We start from the raw sequence: 20,540 nt of genomic DNA on the forward strand, positions 1-20,540 counted from the left end.
TGCGGCCCAGAAAACACAGATTAGAGGCTATAAAATGGGGGAATGCACCCATTCATAAGGAAGCTTTCACATTCACAATTTTAGGAGTAGATGTAGTTTTTAGAGAGAGAGGTTCTCTCCTCTCTCTTAGGATTAGGATTAGGATTTCTCTTAGTTTTATGAGTGACTCTCGATCCCAGGTTCAATGTTCTTTTTATTTATTTTCTCAATTTAATTTATGAACATCTATGCCAGATTTAATTTCTTTTGTTAATGCAATTCGAGGTATTTTCAGATTTAAGATTGTTTTGCTTTATTTATATTGATGCTTTTAATTTAATTTAGATATTTTTCCCCCTTTTGGCTTTGGTCAAGTGATTGGTAGTACTTGAGTTATCAAACTCAGCAAGTGATTGAAATTGACAGATCCTGCTTTAGCTAGGATTGCTCTAACACTAGTCTCTCCACAGGAGTTGACTAGGACTTGCGGATCAAGCTAATTAGTCCACTTAACCTTCCTTTGTTTAGTAAAGGCTGACCAAGTGGGATTAAAACCCAATTCTCTTCACACTTGATAAGGATAACTAGGATAGGAATTCCAATTCTTATACCTTGCCAAGAGATTTTATTATTATTATTTTATTTTACTTGTCATATAACATATTCCCTCCTTACTTCCAAAACCCCAATTTACAAACTCATAACCAATAATAAGAACATACCTCCCTGCAATTCCTTGAGAAGACGACCCGAGATTTGAATACTCGGTTATCAATTTCAAAGGGGTTTGTTACTTGTGACAACCAAAATGTTTGTACGAAGGGATTTCTGTTGGTTTAGAGACTATATCTACAACGCAACTGTTTTTATAAAATTCTTTACTAGCAAAAATCCTAATGTCAAAATGGCGCCGTTGCCGGGGAATTGCAAACGCGTGCCTTATTATTGGTTATTGTAAAAATTTAAAAAAAAATCAATTTTCAATTTTCAATTTTAAAAATTCAAAATTCAAATTTTTATTTTCAAATTCAAAAATTTGAATTTCAAATTTGTTTTTATTTTTTTTTTTAAATTTTTATTAACTAACTATGAGTTCTCACCCCTCTCGCTTCAAGTTTGATTCTAATGTTGTTGTTAGGAATGGAAACTATAATGAGAACAGGCATCAAGGTTAGAACAATAAAAGATGGGAGGAGCCACAAGGATTTGATCAACCCTCATGGTAACGACCACCTCCAATAGACTATCAACAACTACCACCATATGCCTATGAATCCTCTCCTCAACATGACTTTGGACCACCATATTCACAAGCCCCTTCCTGCCATTCACCTCCATTTGACCCTAACCCTCAACCACCATACCAACCACCTTATGAGCCATATGAACCATATATAGAACCACCCCAATTCCAACCCAATTACTCACAAGAACCACCACTTCAATATTCACCATCTCCATATCCATCAATCCAAGAGCACTATGATCCTATTTATGAAAGCCAAGTGCATCAAGAGACAAAGGATCGTTTCAAGGAAACAGTGGATCGATTTCAGGCAACCATTCGTCAATTGGAGAAAGCAATAAATCAATTAGCTTCCCAACGTTCGGACACTCAAGGAACCCCCATGGCTTCATGTGGACAATCTAATGAAGAACGTAGCATGAAGGAGATATTAGAAACTCCAGTGAACAGTATGGAGCATGACTTTGTACTGGAACAAGTGGAGGAAGACGGAATTATTGAAGAAAAAGTGGTTGAAGACTTAGGAGATGCAGAACCTCCATGGGAAAGTCCAGTCATAGAACCCCCTTCCAAGATGTTTGAAATTGATGCTGAGGAGGGTGTACAACCTCCAAGGCATATCACAGTTGAAGACTTGGAAGAGGTTGATCAAGAGATGGAGATTCAAGAAGAAGAAGCACAACCTCCCATGCCCTTGGAAAGCAATGAAGAGGTGATTGAATTGGAATAAAGCTACCAAGAAGAAGAGGTTGAAATTGAAGAAGCTTGCAAAGAGGTGGTAATTATCAGAGAAGAGCACAAGGGAGTGGAGCTTGCAATTTCATTAAAAACACCTCCCCCTAAGTTGCCATCATCCTTCACAACATTCAAGTGGGTAAAATTCATATCCCTTAGCTTTCTAATTCCACTTGAATATGGGCTACTGGAGACGGATGGTCAACTTAGAACTCTTTGTGGCATTAAGAATAAGAGGAAGATGGTCAGTGGTAAGAACTGTCCTGCAAAGTTTATTATGGTTGGAAGCTTTAAGTTTAAACGCAAAGGTTGGTGTAGAGCTCAATTGAATGGGTCTAGGAAGTTGTTTGGATGCTTCAGTGAGAATTCTAAAGCTGAATCACCCGGATGGAATCATGATAATCAACTTAAAGACGGGTACAAAAGTAAGATTTGGGACCCCGAAATTCATTCTGGCAATCAACACTCTTGGGGTCTTGTAACTTGCTTTAACTTACTTGAAGGCTTTCTGCGCCTAGTTTGGGACCCCGGAGGTTACTGGAATCACAAACATTGGTGGAGATTCCTGGATGAATACAAGCACAAGCCACCATAACAGGGAGCTCACCAGTTGTCCAACTTAAGGACTTTAACTAAAAGTCCTAGGTGGGAGACAACCTACCATGGTATGATCGTTTCTTTTTCAATTTTATTTCATGTTGTTTGTTTTTATTTTATTTTAATTTTCATTCAACCTGGAAGTTTTCATAGCATTCACATTAAGCATTGCATTCTGCATATTGCATTTAAAAAAAAAAGGAAGCACGCACGCGACGCGGTAGCGTCGCTGACGCGTACGCATCACTAGTGCAATGGGAAGAAAAGAAAACAAATAGAAAGTCACGCGAGAGCGTGGCTGAAGGTGTGCCAATGGCACAAATCGTCCCACGCGACCGCGTGCCCCACGCGGCCGCATGACCAAGATTTCGACTCAAAGTGGTGCACACCCGAAAGTTGTGTGAGAGTGGTGCTGGATTGGTGCTGAACGCATAATCCTTCCCACGCGGCCGCGTGACCCACGCGACCGCGTCATATTCCTTTAAAGCCCACTCACACGATCGCATGCCCCATGCGATCGCGTCACTTAAAATTTGGCACTAACATGATTTTGAACAGAGAGTTGTGCGAGTGCGAGGCTGCCCTCGCGCCAGCAGCATAAACTGGGTCATGCGACCGCGTGACCGACACTACCGCGTCAATCAGTTTAAGCGCAAGCCGCGCGACCGCGTGCCCCACGCGACCGCTTCCCTTGCGCCTCACAACTTATCCTAATTTGCCAAATATCATATCTTTTCTCCCCCAATCCTAATTTTCCTCCCTCCTTTCTTACTTACTTCTTCTTCCCTTCTTTCCCTTCTCATTCTTCTTATCTTTTATTTTATTTTACTTAATTTATTTGCATATTTCATTCATTGCATCTTAATTTTGTGCATATTTTTGTTTCTTTTCTAAATTCATTATTTTTCCTTTGGTGTTAAAATTTTCTTATTTAACTGTTGCATCTTCTCTTGAATTATTTTGGGTGCTTAGTGACTTGTTTTATTCTGGATAGGTAATATTATTTATATCAATGCCAATCTTTTATACCTGTATTACTTTTACATTGACATGAATTTTTATTATCTCTCCTTACCCACATTCTCTTCCCTATTTTTGCAAATTTTTGCATTCCTGATTTGCCATGTACTTCTACTGTTTTCTCATTTGCATGTTGTAGCTACCATGTAATTGAGACCCTTATCATTTGGCATTAACCCACCCATACTTCATTTATTTTCTTATCTTTACTTCTGGGTATGACTGTTCTTCTTTTTCTCTTCTTTCAGGCTGGCCACCGAAGACGGAAAAAGGGAGAAACTTCTAAAAAGAGAGACAAACAAGTCCATCTGCACAATCCTTGAAGGAAAGCATCAGTTGGAACAACCCGTCCACCTGCACATCTCAGCATGCACCGAGGATGGTGCAATCTCTAAGTGTGGGGAGGTCGATACCGATCTCCATGGGTTAGTATTTCCTTCTCAAACACCAATGTTTTATTTTCCTTGTTAGTTGTTGCATTTGCATGTTTAATTGCATATTTGTTTGTTTGATTTTATGCATACTTTACCACTTGGTCGAAGTAATATTTTCTTTTTCAAGAAACCTTTTAAGAGTATTTCACTAATTTGAATAAAATTTAATGTTACACTTGTTTGAAGAGATATTATACTGGAACATTGTTTACAGCTCGAACACACAAAACCTGTGAGATTTTGAGCCTATTTGAATTGGTTGCATTTTTCAACCAATATTTTATTTTTGATGTGTATTTTTCTCTCTAAATTTGTGATCTTTGTCTTGCTTAATTCTATATTTCCATTATTTGATGTATGCATAGACTTACATGATTGAGGCCTTTGTTTCACAGAGCTTACAAACCCATATGGCTGATGAGAGAACTTTTGCGTGGTCTAGAAATTTGCGGATAAATCCTCGTTGCAAGTATAGTTTCTAAACCTTCAAAAGTCCTTTCATACAAACGTTTTGGTTGTCACAAGTAACAAACCCCTTAAAAATTGTTAACCGAGTATTCAAACCTCGGGTCGTCTTCTCAAGGAACTGCAGGGAAGTATGTTCTTATTATTGGTTATGGAGGTTGTAAAATCGGGGTTGAGAGTGAAGAGTAGATATGACAAATAATTTAAATGGCAATTAAAATAAATAAATACTGTAAAGCAATCTTTTGGCAAGGTAAGAGAAATTGGAAGTCCAACTTAGTTATCTCTCTCAACAATAATGAAAGTTGAATCTAAATTCCACTTAGTTAACCTTTACTAAGGTAAAGGAAAGTCAAGGGACTAATTAGTTTGACCTTCGAATCCTATTTATTTCCTAAGAAAAAGTTGGGATTATTGAAGTTCAGTTCAATTAGCAAGATAACGATTATCAATTATGCTGAGTTTAATAATGTTGAGTTACTGATTTCTTAACCAAGACCAAAAGGGGAAAAGTAGAATTATTGGAATAAAAATGTCCTTAGATGGAAAACAATGGTAACACAAATCAAGGAGAAAGCAATCAATAACTGAAATACCTCAATTAATCATTAATTCAAATCATAACATGGAAAGGGTTCATAAGTCAAGTTGGCAACATTTATAGATACGAATAAAAGCATTAAAGTAAATATTAAACCTGGATTGAGAGTCACTCTTACTAACTAAGAGAAGTCCTAAATCCTAATCCTAATCCTAAGAGAGAGTGGAGAGAAGCTCTCTCAAACTAAATCTAAATCATGGAAAGTGAAAATTGGCGAGCTCTCTCAGAATGGATGCGTTCCCTCACTTTATAACCTCTGGTCTATGCCTTCTGGACTTGGATTTGGGCCAAAAAGGGCTTCAGAATTTGCTATGAGCGTTTTCTGCAATTTCTGGTGTGTGGTCTCTGTCACGCGTCTGCGTGGGTCACGCGGTCGCGTCATTCGGAGCATTTTCTTGCCACGCGGTCGCGTCAGTCATGCGACCGCGTCATGTGCGTTCTGCTTAAGGCGCGCGGTCACGTTAGTCATGCGGCCGCGTCGCTGCTGATTCGCGCTTGGCACGCGATCGCTTCGTCCATGCGATCGCGTGGATGCCAGTTTCTTTAGGAGCTCCGTTTTGTGCTTTCCTTCCATTTTTGAATGTTTCCTTTCCATCCTTTAAGTCATTCCTACCTTAGAAGATCTGAAACTACTCAACACACTAATCACGGCATCGAATGGAAATAAAGGTAATTAAAATAGTTAATATTAAAGCATAGGAAACATGTTTTTTACATACATCACATAATAAGGAAGGGAAAGTAAAACCATACAATTAATATGAATAAGTGGGTGAAGGATTGAATAAATCACTTAAATTAAGCACAAAATAGATCATAAAATATGGGTTTATAAACCTCCCCACACTTAAACAATAGCATGTCCTCATGCTAAATCCAAAGTAAAAAGTAAGGTTAAAGTGGTGGAATGTTATGCAATGCAACCTATCCTAAATGCATCTACCTAAATGAGTCATGCAATCCCAATTTATCCACTCATATATAAAGCTTACATCTAGTCAAATTAATTTACATCCTCAAGGAGTCATATATATATATATATAGCCAACCCTTAAATAATAAAGCATTTTAGCAAATGAGATGGGAAATAAAAATATTGTACAAACTTGCAAAACAATTAGTAAATTAAGCACAGATATATGTTTATGAGTTATTGAACCCTCACTGGATTTTTTGTTTACCCTCTAGTCACTCAGTGTTTATTGGGTTTATTCACTCTACTTTTCTTTTTATTCTTACTTTCTATAACTTTGTTCTTCATCTAACCAATCAACAATTATAGAGTACAGTTGATGTGTATTTTCGGAAAACGAATTCCAAACACACAAATCTAACCGGCAAGTGTACCCGGTCGTATCATGTAATAATAAGTCACGTGAGTGAGGTCGATCCCACAGGGATTGAAGGATTGAGCAATTTTAGTTTAGTGGTTGATTTAATCAAGCGAATCAAGATTTGGTTGAGTGATTTGTGATTAACAGAAATTAAATTGCATGGAAAATAAAGGGAATGGGTAATTTGCATGAAATTAAAGAGAACAGAAAATTAAAGTGCTGAATCTTAAAGAACAAGAAATTAAATGACAGAAACATAGAACGCAAGAAATGTAAAATGCAGAATCTTAAAATGCAAGAAATGTAAATTACTTGAATTGTAAAGGGAATTGCATAATTTAAACAAGGAAAAGTAAACTTCAACAAACAGGAAAATAAAAGATGGATTCAATTAAATCGGATCTCAAATGGCAATAACAATAAGCTTGGTATAGCAACGAAACAAGGAAATTGAAATTGAAAGATGTAGATCTCAGGACCCAAGAGACTAGATAACCAAGTCTAGATCTCAATGCCTTCCTAGATCCAAATTTAGAATTCAATTGCAAAAAAAGTAAAGATCAAGCAGTAGAAGAAAGGAATTCAAATATTGATTTCTCAAAAGTGCAGTAAAGAAAACAGAGAGATCTCAGGGTGAGATTGAAACAGAATTCCTTCAATTCTCCAACACCCAAGATTCAAACAAAGTGTAAATGAAATTGAAAACAAGAAAACTAAGAGGAAGAGAATTCAATTCTCCTTCCCCAAGACTCAGAACCTCCAAATACTCTCAACCGAAAACTCTCCCGAAATCACTCTTGCCAAACTAAAACGGAAAAAGCTCTAAAAAGAAAAGCCCTCTAAAAACTTAAATTCTAAGCTATTTATACACTTTCTTCAATTGATCTTCAAGCCTTGAATTGGGCCTTTGATCTTGATGGAATTGGGTTGACAAAATCCTTTGTTGATTGCTCTTGGAGTTGGAGAGAAACCCATTTGTGAATTGGGCCAGAACCGGAAAAGCTTGAGTAAAATCTTGAGTAAAAGTTTGAGGTCAAACTTTTACTCAAACATTTCGCATCAGCTAAGCTTCCTTGCTGCCATCCACGTTTGAGCCAAAGTTTGAGGTCAAACTTTGAGCCAAACGTGGATCCCTTTTGTATGCTTCTTGGGGGCTACTTTGTCCTCTTGTCACGTTGCCAATTTTATGCCCAATATAGACTATTATATATAGTTGGAAAGCTCTGAATGTCAGCTTTCTAACCCACTTGGAATCACCTCAATTGGACATCTACAACTCAAGTTATTCTTGTTGGAAGTATGCCCCAAAAACTTGACGTGGCACCAACGTTTGCCTAAAAGCTTGAGGGCAAACGTTGGCGCAAGCTTTTTGCTCCTCCAGGGTGTGTTTGTTGTGGCGCCAACGTTTGCCTAAAAGCTTGAGGGCAAACGTTGGCGCAAGATTTTGCTCCTCTAGGGTGTATTCAACTTCTTCCAAAAGTTTGAGCTAAAGTTTGAGGTCAAACTTTTGCTCAAGCTTTTTGTTCTCTTTTGCTCCTTGCCATTTCTTCTTTCTTCAACCTTCTTCAAAGCTCTTTTCACCTATCATCAATCAACCAAGCACATCAAAGCTATGCTCAAAATCATGAGATTGTTATTCTTTCATAATATATGACAATTTTAGCACAAAATCTCATGAAATTGCATTAATTTATCCATGGTTAATTGAATCAAAGGAAACATGAAATTCTACCCAATTGGCTTACTTATGGCTCAAGAAAGTGCATAAATTCAATTGAAAACAAAAGAAAAAGACTAGTGAAACTAGGCTAAGATGACTTGTCATCACAACACCAAACTTAAAGCTTGCTTGTCCCCAAGCAAGAAAAGAATTTTTGAGAAGAAAGAATGAAATGGAAGAAGATGTTCCTGCTAGCAGAGTATTATTGGTAGCTCATGGGGTTTCATGTAGATATGTAAATACTCACTTCTTATTGACATTTAGGCCTAGAAAGTCTCCTTTAAGCATCAAGTATCACACTGCTATGACCTCTCATTATTCCTTTGTCCTTGACTATTATTATTTTTTTTATAAGCTTTAGTTCAGTGTCATGTGTAACAAGCTCTTTTCTTTCTTTATGCTTGACACATTATTCACTATAGACACTTGGCTCACATTCCTTCTTAGAACATTGATCCCCAGCACCTCTTTGGGTTACTAAATGCCTTGTAGTTAGGTTGCTCTTGATAGTGGACTTTCAGTTGATGATCCCGGGTTAGTTAACCCAAGTCACCAAGTGTTGATGCACTCCAAAGAACTTAATAATCCAAGCAGATCCTAGTACAAAGACACCACAGGCATATATTCTAAGGTTCAAGCTATTGGTGTCTAGCTTTGTTTCTTTTTATTTTTCTTTTGTTCTGTTGCCACTCTTTGGCTATTTCTTTTCTCTTTTTGTTTTTCTTTTTAACCTAGGACTTTTATTCTATTGAGATTCATAGACAGTGAGCTACCTTCTATTTAAAAGGAGACAGTCTAGTTCTTTTATTCACTAAAAGTGAGCTATCATACAATCACACATACATACCACCACTTACTATTATTGTACTTCCAGCTAACAAAGAACTATCTTACTTCACATTCCAAACATTTCTTTTATTGAATTAAGGATGCAGGGGACAAAGCATGCATTTAGTTAAGTGAAAGTAAACACACAAGCACACACTTAGACTAGCTTATTTATTGCAAAAAAAAAATGATTCTACTTGTACTAGATGAACACTTTAGCAAGACATAAATCAAAGCATTTCTCAACAGCAGAAGTTAAGTGTAGATACAACCTATTGGTTTGCAGTTCTTTTGTCCTTCCTTCTGTTGTGCCCCTTTTGAGTTATGATGCATAATGTCCTCAAATGGTGGTTAGTTCCCTGCACAATTCTCAAAAGTTGCTTGCTTCTCAAGCCCTTAGGTGACTGGTTAGTATGCATGAATTGAGTGTGGCTTTTGGATTTAATTTGGTGTGGGAACACCAAACTTAATTCCTTGCCACTGTCTCCAATGTAACAGGTTGTCCACTTATGAATTCTTTTGGCCTTGCTAAAGGTTATGGAACCAAAACTAAAAAGCAATTAAATGGTTGAATAATTTGTTTGATTGCTTGGAGCTAGCATTATGCAGGAGGTGAGAGTATACTTTTAAATGAGATTTTGGTGGAACACCAAACTTAGAATCCTTCATTCTCCCTTAAATTATTTTGGTGTGCAACACCAAACTTAGCTCCTTGCAATGCATACCAATTATTCAACATTTTTATTGAAAAGGCTATGAAAACAAAACTACCTCAGGTTGGGTTGCCTCCCAACAAGCGCTTCTTTATTGCCATTAGCTTGACATCGATCCCCTTAGATCATGGGGGTTGAAAATCATAGTGCCTCAACTTTTCTCCTCTTACTGTGAACTTCCTTCCGGTCTCCTTTTTGATGATCTCTAGGTGTTCAAGTGAAAGGACCCGGTTCACAGTGTAGTATTCAGATAATTGTGGGGACACCTTCATTGGTTGGGTGTTTAACACTACTTTATCCCCTGGTGAAAAGCCTTCAGTAGGGATCTTCTTGTTTCTCCACCCTCTTGGCCTCTTCTTCTTTTCTTTCTCAAAAGATACTCCCTGCCTTGGTGGTTCCTTATCTGAGATGTTGAATTTCTCATCTGGAGATTTTGGATCTAGTTCCTCCTTGATTTCTTTGGTCTGTTGCACCATCTCTACTTCTTTCAAGCATGGATTTGGAAGTCTTGGAGCTAACTCATTGACTACCTCCTTCAAACTTTGATCTCTGGCCTTATCCTCTGTACACTCTTCTTCTTGAGTGGGCTCATGTGGGGTTTTAAAAATATGGAATGCTAGGTGCTCATCATGCACTCTCAGCAACAATTCCCATTTTTCAACATCTATCAATGCTCTGCCCGTAGCAAGAAAAGGCCTCCCTAGGATGATGGGAGTGTTAGGGTCCTCCTCCATATCCAGAATGACAAAATCAGCTGGGAGAAGAAATTTTCCCACTTTTACCAGCACATTCTCTACAACTCCAAGTGCTTGCTGAATGGATTTATCAGCCATTTGAAGAAGTATTCGTGTGGATTTCAGCTCGACAATTTGGAGTTTCCTTATTAGAGACAAAGGCATCAAATTTATGCTTGCACCAAGATCACAGAATGACTTCTCAATTGTTATGTTTCCTATGGTGCAAGGTATATAAAAACTCCCAGGATCATCTTTCTTCTCTGGCAACTCTCTTTGGAGAATAGCACTACATTCCATTGTCATCTCAACAATTTGTCCTTCTTTTAGGGACTTTTTCTTTGTCAGCACTTCCTTCATAAATTTGGCATACACTGGCATCTGTTCAAGTGCTTCTAAGAAAGGGATATTGATGCTGAGTGTCTTGAATATGTCCAGGAACTTTGAGTATTGCTTATCCTCATTCTCTTTTTTGAACCTTTGAGGGTATGGAAGTTTGGGGATATATGGCTTCACCCCTTCCTTCTTTTCTTGTAGCTGTGACTTAAGGATGTTCTTGTCTCTCTTTGAGCTTTTTGCATTCTTGGTCTTTCTATCCTTTTCTCTTCTCTCTTCTATCTCTTCTTGTGGAACTTCTCTGTTGTGTTCTTCTTGATTGATGACTTCTTTCCCTCCAGTCTTCTCACTTCCCACTATGATTACCTTGCACTCCTCCCACTTTGTAGCTTTTCCTTTGTCCCTTGAGTGGTCTTAAGTGGCACTAGGGGATGCATTTGATTGCTTCTCACCCATCTCTACAATTTGTTTAGCCATTTGCTCCATATGCCTCTCAAGATTTCTGATTGAAGCTTCTTGGTTTTTGCTTGTTGTGGCTTGATCTTTTCTTGCTGCTTCTTGATCTTTTCTTGCTGCTTCTTGATCTTGTCTTGCCATTTCTTGATTTTTCATGAGTTTCTCTATCATTATCTCTAGGCTAGAGATTCTTTGGGAGTCTGGATTTGGTTGTGGTTGTGTAAAATGAGATGGTTGTTTCTGGAAGTTGTTTGAACTATTTGTGGGATTATTTTGTGGGTGGAATATAGATGTGGAAGGTGGATGATGGTTATTTTGGTGTTTTCTATATGGATTGTGGGTTATGTTTTACTGGTTGTTGTTCTGGTTGTTTCTTGAGTTGTTTTGGTTTGAATTTCTTTGCCATGGTTGTTGGTTTTGAGTGTGGTTATCTCCCCATCTGAGATTTGGATGGTTCTTCCAGGATGGATTGTAGGTGTCACCATAAACTTCATTTTGGCCGCAGCTTTGGTTGTGCACATATTGAGGTTGTTCCTGCTGCTGATCTTCTTGGTTTTCTTCATTTTGCCCCCATTTGGTTGATGATTGGCTTGTGTTGATTGCTGCAACTTAGAGACTATCAATCCTCTTGGCCATTTGATCAAATTGTTATTGAATTTACTGCTGCATCATTTTGTTTTGAGCCAGAATTGAGTCCACTGCTTCCAACTCCATCACTCCTTTCCTTTGTGATGGCTGGCGTTGTCTCTGATGAGCAAAGAAATATTGATTGTTTGCCACCATATCAATGAGGTTTTGGGCCTCTTCAACTGTCTTCATGAGTTGCATTGAGCCTCCTGCTGAATAGTCAAGTGCCTCTTGAGCTTTCATTGTCAGTCCTTCATAGAAATTTTGGAGTTTATCCCATTCATTAAACATCTCAGGAGGGCACTTCCTGATTAGAGCTTTGTATCGTTCCCATGCCTCATACAAGGGTTCAGCATCCATTTGTGTGAATGTTTGTACTTCAGTTTTCAATCTAATAACTCTTTGAGGTGGGTAAAACTTGGCAAGGAACTTGGTTACTAGATCATCCCAGTTGTTGATGCTGTCTCTTGGGAAGGATTCCAACCATTGAGTGGCTTTGTCTCTGAGAGAAAATGGAAATAGCAACAATTTGTAACTGTCAGGATGCACACCATTGGTCTTCACTGTGTTACATATCCTCAGGAAGGTGGATAGGTGCTGGTTTGGATCTTCCAAGGGGCCTCCTCCATAGGAACAGTTGTTCTGCACCAAGGTGATGAGTTGGGGTTTCAATTCAAAGTTATTTGCATCGACATTTGGGGTCAGGATACTACTCCCACAATGCCTTGGATTAGCAAATGTATATGAAGCCAATACTCTCCTTTGGGGCTGACCATTGTCGTTGGCCACTCCCACTTGTGGATTTGTTGGATTTTCCTCCATTTCTTGGTTTTCTTCTCAACCTCCAAAATGTTTCAGGATCAAAAGGTGTGGATTCATTGATTTTTCCTCCTGACATAAACACAGAACCAGGAACCAAAATTAAGCACTCTATTGCTAGAGTGAAGTTAGTGTTAACTTAAGCAAAAATTCAAACAGTTAGTATGCTTAGTAAAAAAAATGCTTAATCTAGACCACCACCTCACTTAATCATTGTCAACCTAATCAATCCCCGGCAACGGCGCCAAAAACTTGATGTGTATTTTTGAAAAACGAATTCCAAACACACAAATCTAACCGGCAAGTGTACTGGGTCGCATCAAGTAATAATAACTCACGTGAGTGACGTCGATCCCACAGGGATTGAAGGATTGAGCAATTTTATTTTAGTAGTTGATTTAGTTAAGCGAATCAAGATTTGGTTGAGTGATTTGTGATTAACAGAAATTAAATTGCATGAAAAATAAAGAGAATGGGTAATTTGCATGAAATTAAAGAGAACAGAAAATTAAAGTGCTGAATCTTAAAGAACAAGAAATTAAATGACAGAAACATAGAACGCAAGAAATGTAAAATGTAGAATCTTAAAATGCAAGAAATGTAAATTGCTTGAATTGTAAAGGGAATTGCAGAATTTAAACAAGGAAAAGTAAACTTCAAGAAACAGGAAGATAAAGATCGATTCAATTAAACCGGATCTCAAATGGCAATAACAATAAGCTTGGTATAGCAACGAAACAAGGAAATTGAAATTGAAAGATGTAGATCTCAGGATCCAAGAGACTAGATAACCAAGTCTAGATCTCAATGCCTTCCTAGATCCAAATTTAGAATTCAATTGCAAGAAAAATAAAGATCAAGCAGTAGAAGAAAGGAATTCAAATATTGATTTCTCAAAAGTGCAGTAAAGAAAACAGAGAGATCTCAGGGTGAGATTGAAACAGAATTTCTTCAATTCTCCAACACCCAAGATTCAAACAAAGTGTAAATGAAATTGAAAACAAGAAAACTAAGATGAAGAGAATTCAATTCTCCTTCCCCAAGACTCAGAACCTCCAAATACTCTCAACCGAAAACTCTCCCGAAATCACTCTTGCCAAACTAAAACGAAAAAAGCTCTAAAAAGAAAAGCCCTCTAAAAACTTAAATTCTAAGCTATTTATACACTTTCTTCAATTGATCTTCAAGCCTTGAATTGGGCCTTTGCTCTTGATGGAATTGGGTTGACGAAAGCCTTTGTTGATTGCTCTTGGAGTTGGAGAGAAACCCATTTGTGAATCGGGCCAGAACCGGAAAAGCTTGAGTAAAAGCTTGAGTAAAAGTTTGAGGTCAAACTTTTACTTAAACTTTTCGCATCAGCTAAGCTTCCTTGCTGCCATCCACGTTTGAGCCAAAGTTTGAGGTCAAACTTTGAGCCAAACGTGGATCCCTTTTGTATGCTTCTTGGGGGCTACTTTGTCCTCTTTTCACGTTGCCAATTTTATGCCCAATATAGACTATTATATATGGTTGGAAAGCTCTGAATGTCATCTTTCTAACCCACTTGGAATCACCTCAATTGGACATCTACAACTCAAGTTATTCTTGTTGGAAGTATGCCCCAAAAACTTGATGTGGCGCCAACGTTTGCCTAAAAGCTTGAGGACAAACGTTGGCGCAAGCTTTTTGCTCCTCCAGGGTGTGTTTGTTGTGGCGCCAACGTTTGCCTAAAAGCTTGAGGGCAAACGTTGGCGCAAGCTTTTGCTCCTCTAGGGTGTATTCAACTTCTTCTAAAAGTTTGAGCTAAAGTTTGAGGTCAAACTTTTGCTCAAGCTTTTTGTTCTCTCTTGCTCCTTGCCATTTCTTCTTTCTTCAACCTTCTTCAAAGCTCTTTTCACATATCATCAATCAACCAAGCACATCAAAGCTATGCTCAAAATTATGAGATTGTTATTCTTTCATAATATATGACAATTTTAGCACAAAATCTCATGAAAATGCATTAATTTATCCATGGTTAATTGAATCAAAGGAAACATGAAATTCTACCCAATTGAAAACAAAAGAAAAAGACTAGTGAAACTAGGCTAAGATGACTTGTCATCAACAGTCATACCAAAAGTCATGAGGTCTTTAACTAAGGTTGTAATGGGGCCATGGTAAAGGTAAGGATATATGTATAAGGCTAAGTGAGCTAATAAGTGAATCCTTAATTAGACTAAGATCTCACCTAACATACATATTTAGTAGAACAAGCTTCTTTACCAATTTTTCCATATTATCCCACTTGTTGTTACATGCTCATGTTTCAATTTTAATTTTATCCCATGTGCATTGCTTTTATTTTGCATTGGAGAATTCTTTTGTATCCCCTTTTATTAAATGCTGAAAAATAACTCTTTTTTTTTAATGCACATGGTAATTGATCACTTTGATTTCTCATGAGCATGCTTCCCAAATTTTCTGAATTATTTTATTTCTTTCAACTTTTCTACCTTTTGTTTCTATCATCCATGTTCCCAATAGGTTTCCCACATTTTAATCTATTCATAATTTTCTATCTTAAGCTAACCAAGGATTCAACTTGGGATTTTATTTTGTTTTTTTGCTTAAGGCTAGTAGTGTGGCTAAATAGAATAAAAGGGATTTTAAAGGCTCAAGGGGGCTAACAAGGGTGATGTGAAAGGTAGGTTATTTTGGGGTAAGTGAGCTAAAATCAAATGATGGCCTTAATCATTCTTTTGGCATGTATCTATATTTTATAATTGGACATATAGATTAAAGCAAAGTAAAGAACATCAGAATAAAAAGAAGCGAAACACACAGGAATGAAATTATGGTTTGAATGCAACCATACAATTAAGCTCAATACTCACAGGCTGTGTGTTCTCTAACTCAAGCATCATATATCATTCATATATGTTATGCAGGTTTAGTTAAAAATTCCCATTATTCTCATAAAAAAATTATTTAGGGGTAGCCTTTAAAGTTTTAATGTTCCTCCTTGATGAAATGTTGTCAACTTAACTATATGATGTAATGCTATATATACAAGGTTTATGGATTTAAATCTGTTATGTTCAATTTCCTAGCTTACTTCCTTTTTATATTTTTCAATTTAACTATGCTATCTTATGCTAAAAAAAGTAAACTATACTAATTAATCCACTAATAAGTCAGAATTGCAAACTAAACTAAATAACTAAAAATATGAACTAAAAATGCAAAATGCAAAAATAGAGTAAAAATACATAAAAGCAGCAATGTATAAGTACTCAGAAAAAAAAGAAAAATACAGAAAAATATCCAAAATAAAAGAAAAAGAGATGTAGTGGTTCACCAAAATAAAGGGGTGAAGGGGTGTCATCACTGGTAGGGATGGTAGCTGGAGGCTCTGTGGTGGTGGTGGGCTGAAGGTCTGGCTGCTGTAGAGGCGGTGCTGACTGGATCGGGATCTCCGGATCTGCAGCCTCGATCTGGTGTGTAACCTCCTGATGTGGTGCAGCCTGCTCTGTGTCTGCCTGCTGATGGGTATCCTCCTGGAAATGAGTCTCCTCCTCGTGCTCATCCTCCTCCTCCTCTGATGGCTCTGATGGTGTGTCGGGCTCAGAGGGGATGTCACCACCCTGTTGGATCATCAGCTTCAGATGCAAATAGCGTCGCTGGCTGCGACGCTCCAATCTCTCATACCGGCGCCGGTTACGGTGCTCTATCTGATCAAGCTGTCGAAATAGGCGGTGCACGAGGTGGTATACGGGCTCAGAGGCAGGTGGAGGTGCAGTAGTGGCAGCAGGGGCAGCAGGGGCAGCCGTGGATGAAGAGGGTCCAGCAGACGGTGGGACTGTCTCATCAGTAGTAGTGAAAGGTGGTGGTCTGTAGCCCAAGGCTAGGAAGTTCCTGCTGTGAGGAATGATCTTCCTGCAGTCCGCCGCTGGTGGTCTCTCATCGGCATCTTCCCATGGCATGTCAGCTCAACAGCCTAGCTGAGTAACCAGATACGGGAAAGGGAGGGTGCCTCGGACGTGGACCCTGGCCATATAATACCGGATAAAGCGTGGTAGATAAAGGTCCTTACCCTCCAGCACACACCATAGGAGGGTGATCATAGCAGCTGGGATCTCTGTCTCATGAGTACTCGGCATGACATAATTGCTCAAGATCTGGTGCCATAACCGAGCCTCATCATTTAAGTACGCCCTTTTGATCCTTCTAGGCATGGTGGTGTCCTGACCCATCTCCCAAGGAACAGTCGGGTCGAGAGCTATCCGTGCCTTTACAGCATCCCAATCAAACTGCATCAGGCGCATGTCCTCCTCAGCCTTTTAATAACCATCAGGCTGATCGGACTTGGAGGGGAGCTGGAGAATGTCCTCTATGGCCTCCTCAGTGACCAGAATCTGCTTTTCTCTCAGGTTCACTGCATCTAGGGTGGTGATGTAGTAGTTACAGTAGAATTCCCAGACCCAAGATGCATTGACCTCTGTCAGTGTTCTCTCTAGAAAGAACCAGCCTCTTTGCTTGATTTTCTCAGTGGTGTACTGCTGGAGTGCTTCTGGAATCTTCAGAGTTCTCTCCAGGTATAGATTCCTGGAGTTTGAAAAAGCCGAGTACTTCAGCTCACAGTACCGGTTTGCAAATTTTATTGGATCATTTGCAGGGAGCAGCTGGTCGGTTTTTTCCTGCTTTGTAAAGTTCTTCTCACGCCATGAGGAATCATGCATGAGGGCAATGATGGACTGGGAGGAATCTCCTCTCTTGCGCTTGCTAGTAGCCTTGCCTTTTCCTTTCCTCTGTGAGGCAGACATCCTGAAAAATGGGAAACCAGGAGATGGATAAAAATAGGGAAGCAAATAGGCAATTTAAACAAAGAAAACTCAAAGCGGCAAAGGAGAATTAGAATGAGGTGAATGAGTCAAGTAAATGTGCATTAAGGATTGTTTAGTAGTTTAAAATTTGGAAAGGAAGAATTGACAATCCAAAATGTATCAGAATCCAAGTTAAATAGAAAAAAAAAGTCATTATGCCATGGTTAGAAAGTTAGAGGAAAGTGAAAAAAAATCAGAAAAGAGATTTTGAAAAGGTTAGTATGGTTAGAATTTGAAAAAGAAGTTAGTAAATTAAAATTAGTGAGTCAGTAAGTGGCATAAAGAAAATAGTCCATGTAACAAGGATTCACAATTATGACTAAAAATAACTCAAAACCTAACAAGGAAAACAGGGTAATGTTGATTCAAAGAGATATAAAGAAAGCAAGAATTGGAATCAGAATATCACAAATGCAGTTTATGAACCAGGAAATCAAAGAGGATAAGAAAGTATGCCATAGCATTCATGAAGTGGTTTGGGTAAGGCAGAGGACAACAGAGTTTAGATTGCCAAACCAAAACATGAATGAAAATAATTCAAAAAATTTGGGCAGCATTCCGGCTAAAATTGGATTGTCCCGGAAAATAAACAGCAAACAAGGCAGTTCATATGAATTAAAAACTTGCTGCAGTTATCTATAATTAATAGAAACATGAAAATTGAGAGTAACAAGCAGCAAATACAGGAAATCACAGCATATGAACATGGTCACAGGAACAGCAGAATTGCAGTTTTGATAAAACAGAAGCATGAACAGTGCAAGTAAACAGACCTAGATCCACTAACCACAGCCTAAGCTACCTAACAATCTAAAAATCCACTACAACATGCATATCTATCTATCCTAATTATGAACAGAAATAGAAAAAATTGTAAAATAACTGCGAAGGACAGGAAGACGGCATTCATCGGAACCTGGTAGGCGTGAGGAGTAGAACGGGGTAAGAAAGCGGCTGGGTGGTGGCTGCAGCAGCGTCCGGCGCGGTGGAGGGGCACGGCGGCGCGGTGGCGGCTGAGGGGGCAGTGGAGAAGGGGGTAATGGGGATAGGGTTTAGGGTAATTGATAGAGGAAGGGAGGGGGGTGCGTGTGGATGGCGGAGGGCCGGCGGTGGTGGGTGGTGGTTCGCGGAGGGCAGTGGCGGAGAGGGGGGGAAGAGAGGAAGAAAGAAGAAGAAAGAAGGGGAGGGAGGAAGGAGGGCAGGTGGCGGCGGCGTCTGGGTGGTGGTCGGGGTGGCAGCAATGGTGGCTGGGTGGTGGTTGAGAGAAGAGGAGGAAGAGAGGGAGAAGAGGGTTGGAGGGGCTGCGCGACTGATAGGGTTCGCGTGGTTGGGGGGGTTATATTTTCAAATCCACGCGATCGCGTGGGGGACGCGGTCACGTGTTGGGGGTGATAATGGGGGTGACGCGATCGCGTAGGTCGCGCGATCGCGTGAGAGGGGTAGGAGAGGGGGTGACGCGATTGCGTGGGTCGCGCGATCGCATGAAAGGGGTGGAAGAGGGGATGACGCGATCGCGTAGGTCGCGCGATCGCGTCGCTGGACATTGTGCTAAACGCACAACTCCAGCACCGTTTCAGCGCAACTCTCTGTCTCGTCCTAGGGTGTTGTGCAATCCATGCGACGCGATCGCGTCGCTCACGCGGTCGCATGGGATTGGTTTTGTGCAAGTGACGCGATCGCATGGGGCATGCGATCGCGTGAGCAAATTTGTGCAAAACGCACAAGAGCCACACGATTCCAGCCTAACTCTCTGGACGTTGGATTTTTTTGACGCCGATCTTTAAGGCACGCGGCCGCGTGGATGACGCGGTCGCGTGGATAGTGTATTCGCAGTATGACGCGATCGCATGGGGCATGAGGTCGCGTCATGCATCCCCCTTTTTTTTTGGAAAGAATGCAGGATGCAATGCTTAATGTGAATGCTATGCATGATTCCAGGTTTAATAAAATAGAAATAAAATTCAAAAACAAACAAAACTAAATAAAATTAAAATTGCAAAAGGAACGATCATACCATGGTGGGTTGTTTCCCACCTAGCACTTTTAGTTAAAGTCCTTAAGTTGGACATCGGAGGAGCCTCTTGCTATGGCGGCTTATGTTTAAATTCATCCAAAAATCTCCACCAGTGCTTGGAATGCCAATAGCCTCCGGGGTCCCATACTTGGCATGTAAAGCTTCTGAGCAGCTTCAGACAAATTTTCAGGCTCCCGGTGTGATGAATGTCAGAATAGATTCCAGGATCCCAAGCTTTGCTATTAAATCCGCCTCCGTCTTGATCTATATGTTTCCATCCGGGCGGTTTAAAAAGTAGAATCTTACCATGGTGACCAAACGTTCTCTGTGATCCATGCAATGGAGCATGATACCAATCTGTGTACTTCGAGGTGAAGCGTGGAACCTTATTGAACCTTGTGCACCAACTCTGAGTACGAGCCATTTCCCTCTTACTCTTAAAGCCTCAAAGAGCTCTAAGCTGGCCATCTGTTTCAAGTAAACCATATTCAAGTGAATAAGTAAAGTTAAAGGTTAAGGATTGTACCCACTTGAAGCTTGTATTAGGTGGTAATGGCCTTGGGATAGGTGTTTCTGGTGGTTCTGTAAGTTCTACTCCCTTGGGTTCTTCTGTGAATTTCTCCACTTCCTTGCAAGGTTCTACAATTATATCTGTGTCCTGGTCAAAGTCTTCTATGTCTTCCTCATCACTCAAGTCATAGATTGGAGGTTGAGAGAAATCTACCTCCGCATCATCTTCATATTCACTTGGGGAAGATTCTTCGATCTCAGATAATTCACTTGCGGATGCAAGTTCATTACTAAGAGAATTTGACTTGTGACTATCATCATCAAGGGAATTTGTGTCCTGGGTTATTCCGTCTGATTCTTCATAAACAACTTGCCTTGGAGGTTGTACAATATCCTCCTTAGCATCAACTGTAGCGTCCTTGACGGAGTTCTCATCAGTTCTGGATTCCCATGGAGGTTCAGCATCTCCTAGATCTTCAACCAACTCTTCTTCTTGAACAATGACAGCTTCTTCTACCTGTTCCAGTA

Source organism: Arachis hypogaea, chromosome 20, assembly GCF_003086295.3.
Source record: "Arachis hypogaea cultivar Tifrunner chromosome 20, arahy.Tifrunner.gnm2.J5K5, whole genome shotgun sequence".
In the NCBI taxonomy this organism is placed as follows: Eukaryota; Viridiplantae; Streptophyta; class Magnoliopsida; order Fabales; family Fabaceae; genus Arachis; species Arachis hypogaea.